Genomic DNA, 5,934 nt, shown 5'->3' on the forward strand with positions numbered 1-5,934 from the left:
AGCTCATCAATGGCCCATTGGGTCTCATCAAACCCTACAAGAAGTCTTCAAGATTAATGGCCTCACAATGAAGAAAATCTTTCTACTTTGATTGTTTCAATGTAAAATTACTATGATTACCCAAATCCTGGGCATTCCTAGATTTTGGATCCCACCATCCAACCCTACGACCCTAGGCATTCCTAGATTTTGGATTTCACCATCCAACCCTACAACTTAATAGCTCCATTGTGAAGAAAACCTTGATAATTGGATATTTTCAAGATAAATATACTTTAAATTACTATGATCACCCTCGCCCTAGCCTTTGCCAATGGGGAGCTGCAATAGCCAATGTTAGAACCTCGAAATTCTCTTTTCAAATGTAGACGCTTCAGTCTATTATTGCTTTTCTCATACCTTTCATAGCAGGCTATGGAGGCAAAACCATAGCTTGCAGTCCAACCACCAGAGTGGACCGGCGACAATTAGGCAGCTGTAGCTAACGTGGCCTACCAAATGCCCCCTCCTCCCATTCCTCTAGATGCCATGTCATTCATTATAGAATGTGCCTATGCTTCGTGATCTATAATGAATGTACAGTTATTCTAAATCTGAGAGCTAGCTCAGGTTACCTCCCATGGCCTACTATTTAAGCACAAGACCCAGTAGAGGCTTGTATTTTCGCTCCTGTGTTTTCGGTGAATAACGTGCATAAAAAATATGCATATTTCCAGTGGGTACTACACCCACCACTGAATTGGTTTAGGAAAATGTGCACTGGAGGAAAATACGGTGCAGGAGAGCAGTATTAGGGCTGAGCAAAGGCAAAATGTGATGCAAGTTGTGTGATGGAAGGGTACTAGCTATGCATACAAAGTTTGTCAAAAATTGGGCAAGAACCTTGATACCAGGCACCACAGTACAAAACCGGCCACCATTGTGGACCTTAAGATTGGAGCTCTAATCAGCTACCCCTTGTCATTCATGTACCATTGCAATCTGCCTGCTTATTACCCATGGGGTTGTTGCCCTAGCATTGAAAGTCACGTCTGGAGTTCTTGATCACTTCTGTTCAGAACTATAGAAAGGCCTAGGAAAATTTCTGGCCTTTTAAACTCGTTCAGTTTTTCTAGTTTCAGAAAATCTATTTCACCATATAGGTAAAAGCTCTTTACATTTGCACTCAAGATCTCTGATTGGACTTCATCTGTACAGCGGAATTGGCAGTGATAGCCATATAACTTGGTCAATATGTTATTCTGGATCCAACAACTTCTGCACCAGGTCTTTGTAGCTTACCTTTTTCTTCTTCCCAACTGGATCTCTTTCCATACTCCCACTTGTGCTAGAGGGGTCATTTGACGGATAAGTAGTGATTGCTTGATGAGGTCTTGACTGAGACAAATCACCTGCAGCCTCTTCTGCAGGTTCAGGAAATACAAAATGTAGACCACTTGCAGGTACATTAGTCTGTTCATTTTCTGCATAATTCTCATTGCTAGATCTGGTTTCTTCTGATGAAAATCCAGTTTTAGACTTCTTTGACCTGTGACTTTGCTCATTGCTCTTCTCACTGCTATTTTCACCAAGTCTGTCGACCTCATCCAGATTGTTTTTGCCAGGAGGCTTCCTTTTGCTTTTTCCATCCTGTGCAGTCTTCATTGCTCTACTAATTTGCTCTCTGCTCTCCTTATTATGACTTGCACCCAAAGCTTCCCTTGAGGATCTGTCTCGCTTCTCTGTCTTCAACCCCAGATTCTTGCTGCTAGAAGGTTTTCTTCTATTCACAGCCCATGTTGTGTGGGCCCTCTTTGGAAGTCTCTCAGTAGCAAGTGACAAGGCCCCTTCATCTTCACTACCAGAAACGCACAAAGCTTGATCTGTAGATACAACATTCTTACCAAATTTTGACACACTGCTTTTAGATTGTGTCACATTGGCCCCCTTAATCCCATCATGGGACTGCATTCTTTGACTTTTGGAACTTGCATCAGAAAACAACTGTCGTTTTGGGATAAGTTCCTCACCCTCAGATGGCAAGTCATCTTCCCTTGTCATTGGTCGACCACTCTTGCTCAACCTAGCAGCAGGAGGGGGAACTTGCTCCATCAGCACCTTTGAAGGTGTTGAAACGCCTTCTTCAGAAGCATCCTTGGTGTCAATAAAGCTGAAGCTTTCCTCCTCAGGTTTCTTATTGCTAGTTAAGGCTGTTTCCAGCCATGTATGCTTGATCGCATGAAGTTTCTTTAATATTAACAAGTTCCTATCTTCATTGGAGATGCTTCGCATAATGTTATGGAGGGAGACGGGATGATCAGCTGATGAATAGATAACCATGTGAGTGGCATCTTTTAACTTATCCGTTACTTCCCCATCAGACATTAATACTTCAAGCTCAAGCCTTTTCAGCACGATCTCTGCTACTGCCTGAGTATCCAAGTTTTTTGAATGTATCGGATTATGAAAATAGATCTGGCAACCACAAAAAAGGCCAAAACCTGCTTTAAGACAAAACTTTTTCTCAAAATTGCAAAGTTCCTCTTTGTCAACATGCAGCTCAAGCCCATCCAAATTTTCAAACAGTTGTTTCAAATCACTAATGTCATTATCCTGAAAATAGCTATCACCAAATTCATCCATGTCTCCCAACTTCGCCAATTTTGAATCTTTTGTTAAATGCAGAATATATTTTGGAGTCAAAGGAAGAAGGGACTTCTGAGCACAGCAATCTGTCACCCAAGATTGATGGATGATATCTGCATGTAAAGCTGCTGCCTGATACCTTATTCCCTTCTTTTCTGCAGCAATTGCATGAGTTACAGAACTATTCAAGTTCATGGAAAAAGATCCCCCATTTTCTGCCACCATTTTATGAAGGCTATCCCTTAAAGATTGGGGTTGAACGTTGATAAAGTGAAACACCATGTGTTTAAAAATAGAAGTTTCGTGCTTCACATTGGACACATCCGTTACCAACATATGTGAGGGAACCAAAGGGACCAACCGGGTAGTTTTCCTTGCCTTTGGAACCCTTGCTTTGAAGCTTTTGTTATTTTCTTTCATATCAACTGTGTTTCCATCCCTTGAATGTACCATTTCAACTAGACTCTTGACAGTGAGACAATCATACCAAGGCTTATCGTACCGAACCCGACGTGTACGAGGAAAACGCAAGCTGTAAGGAGCTGCAAAAACCTCTGACTTTATGGTGCGTATGTCACTAGTAATCTCTAGCATCACAGACTTCTCTGGCTGTGTAACCCAAAAATCAGGGCGTTCCTTTGCATGGTTTGTCACTGTGTAGAAGCTTGGTGGTTTTTTGCTTAAGTAAGGCTTCAGCTTGCTCACAAGAACATCTCTTTCATTTTCACTCAGTCCTGATCCGACCTTGCAGAAGGAAAGAAATCGGGTGGGATTCCCACCTTGCTTTGGCTGTTCTGCCACACCAAGCAGAAACTGACCAATCTCACCTCCTCGACGACCAGCTCCAAGATAGCAACCTATAATCAAAGCATCCAGATCACTTTCAGCATGAACATAATCAGGTTTCAGCTTTATCCATTTGCTACTCCGATCACCAGGTTCCCATTTGGAGTCCAGATCCTTGAGGACGATCCCTTCATCTCTATTCTCAACAGTCTGCAGAAAGAACTTATTAATCTCTTGTGGGCTGTGCACTGGCATGGACCAGCATGATGTATCATCTGACCCTGCACCAGTACCTGGCAAGAGAAGCTCTAATGAACCGCGCAAAGGCTGTACAACTTCTTTAAGAAGCATCTGCCTTTCACAAAGACTTCGATGAGTTACACTACTATCATTGGAATACAAAATGTCAAAAGCAACATAACATAACTGTTGATCAGTATTTAAACCCTCCCTAGCAGCCTTTGCTACCTCTTGATTTGACCCAAACTCAGCAAACCGATTTGTCAACTTGTTCCAGACCAGCATTTCTCCATCCAGGATACATTTCTCAATTCTTACTTGTTTAAGTATGACAGGTGCCAACCCATCTATGTACTCTTTATGGTCAATAAAGCTTCTGGAGAAGAAATGCACATCATTTCCATTCTTGTGTATTTGGATGCGATCACCATCAAACTTGCACTCAGCTATGATGCGCTTGCCACGGAGCTTCCGCCAAGCCTCTTCCACATCAGCAACTCTGGAGGCAAGTTGCGGTCGCACCGGTTTGCCTACCTCAATATCCTGCCTCTGGAATCTCTGGCTTCTATCTTTCAGTTTTTCACAAACAAGCTTCAAATCACAAGTGACATTGAAAAGGTCCTCTGCATCCGGATGGAACTCGTGCAGCACAGTCTTTTCACTCATGCCAAGTTTCAACTCCTTCAAGATGATGAGAATGATCCATTTCATCTCCTGAGCATTAGTTTTATGAATCAGCTCCGCGAGGATGGCAGTCTTGTCCTCACGGCCTTCAGCCGAAGCCAACCGGTCAAGGTATTCATTGACATCCTTAATGAGCAAGCCACCTGAGACTGATTTGCCTCCTGAACAAAACCTCAGCGGCAACAAGAGGGAAATTGCCAGCATTGGGACCCCCTGCTTTCCAGTGGAGAAGCCTTTTGGCATCCTCCGATTCTTTGGCTAGCCCTAGGGCATCAGCCAAACAGCGGGCCAGCGCGGCCTCCTTGAGGCCGTAGGTGCCCCTTTCCTTGTCCAAGACAGGCAGTATGAGGCGCAATGCACTGAAGAATTCATGGTCGGTGTAGACGTGGTCAAGGAAGGTCCGAAGGTACTTCCTCTTCAAGGCTGGCTTCTTGTTCCTCGAGATGGCCTCCAGCATGCTACAGAGCACGCTGAAGCGTACTGTCCTGTCGCACATCTCTCTCTTTCGCTCGCTCCGATCTCTTGTATTGTTCTCTCTCTCTCTCTCTCTCTCTCTCTGTGCTCTGCGCTCTGCTAGTCTCAATTTCTTGTATCGTCGTGTGTGTGTGTTTCCAAATTCTGCAGAAGCTTCAACGGCACGCTGCCACGCCCTCCTTCCATGTCAGAATCGTTGACTTCAGAACTTAAATTCCCACACTAATGCTGCAGAACTACCCTTTGCTTGGTTTTAGCTTTGATTACACAATTATATCTAAACTTGTACTAGATGGATGTTAAAATGACTTTCCTACGTGAGGACATCTATATGCAATAGCCTAAGGGCTTTATGGAAAAGGGCTAGGAACATCTAGTGTGCGAGTTGAGAAGGACTCTCTATGGGCTATGGAAAAGAGCTAGGAACATCTAGTGTGCAAGTTGAGAAGGACTCTCTGCACCTAGGGAACAGTGTCATAAGTTTGATGTAGTTTGATGTCTTTATGCATTCATAGTTCTATATCCACAATGCTATGGATTCGTGTCTTCAAATGAAGAAGACCCATGATAGTAGCCTTGTCATTTTGGTACTCTATTGATGATATGTTGATTGCTTGGAGTGCTTATAATGAGTAGGATGATTTGAAGACTTAACTCAAGAGAAGCCTGAAAATGAAGAATGTGGGATATGCTTCTAATATACTTGGTATGCGTACCAAGCGCAACCACTCTAAGAGGGAATCCTCTACTTATTTCAGAAGAAGTACATGCGCAGGGTTCTTAAACGGTTTTATATATAACGTGGTAAGCCCATTTGCACCCCTTTACCTTCCCGTGTGAAGGTTGATCAAGTAGATTGTCCCTAGTGAAATGATGAGCAAGCCAATATGGCCAAGTTTCTGTATGCATCCGCAATGGATAACTTAATATATGCCATGATAGCAATTATACCTGACATAGCCTTTGTAGTAGGAGTTGTGGCTTATTTTATGGTAATACCTAGCCAGCGACATCGAGATGCCGTGAATGGTATCGTGAGATAACAGTCAAGATATCAGAGTCATAGGCTATACTAACTTAGATTATGTAGGAAATATAGATAGCAGGAAGTTCACCTCTGGCTAT

At 43.1% G+C, this 5,934-nt stretch overlaps 1 pseudogene; it reads right to left on the reverse strand.

Moving 5' to 3' along the window:
- Positions 1 to 806: 806 nt before the first annotated feature.
- On the reverse strand, positions 807 to 5,036 carry LOC148009084 (DNA ligase 4 pseudogene; annotated as a pseudogene).
- Between the last annotated feature and the right edge of the window lie 898 nt (positions 5,037 to 5,934).

The sequence above is a fragment of the Lygodium microphyllum genome, unplaced genomic scaffold, assembly GCF_053477565.2.
Source record: "Lygodium microphyllum isolate KBCC unplaced genomic scaffold, Lygodium_microphyllum_v1.1.10 scaffold_41, whole genome shotgun sequence".
NCBI lineage: Eukaryota > Viridiplantae > Streptophyta > Polypodiopsida > Schizaeales > Lygodiaceae > Lygodium > Lygodium microphyllum.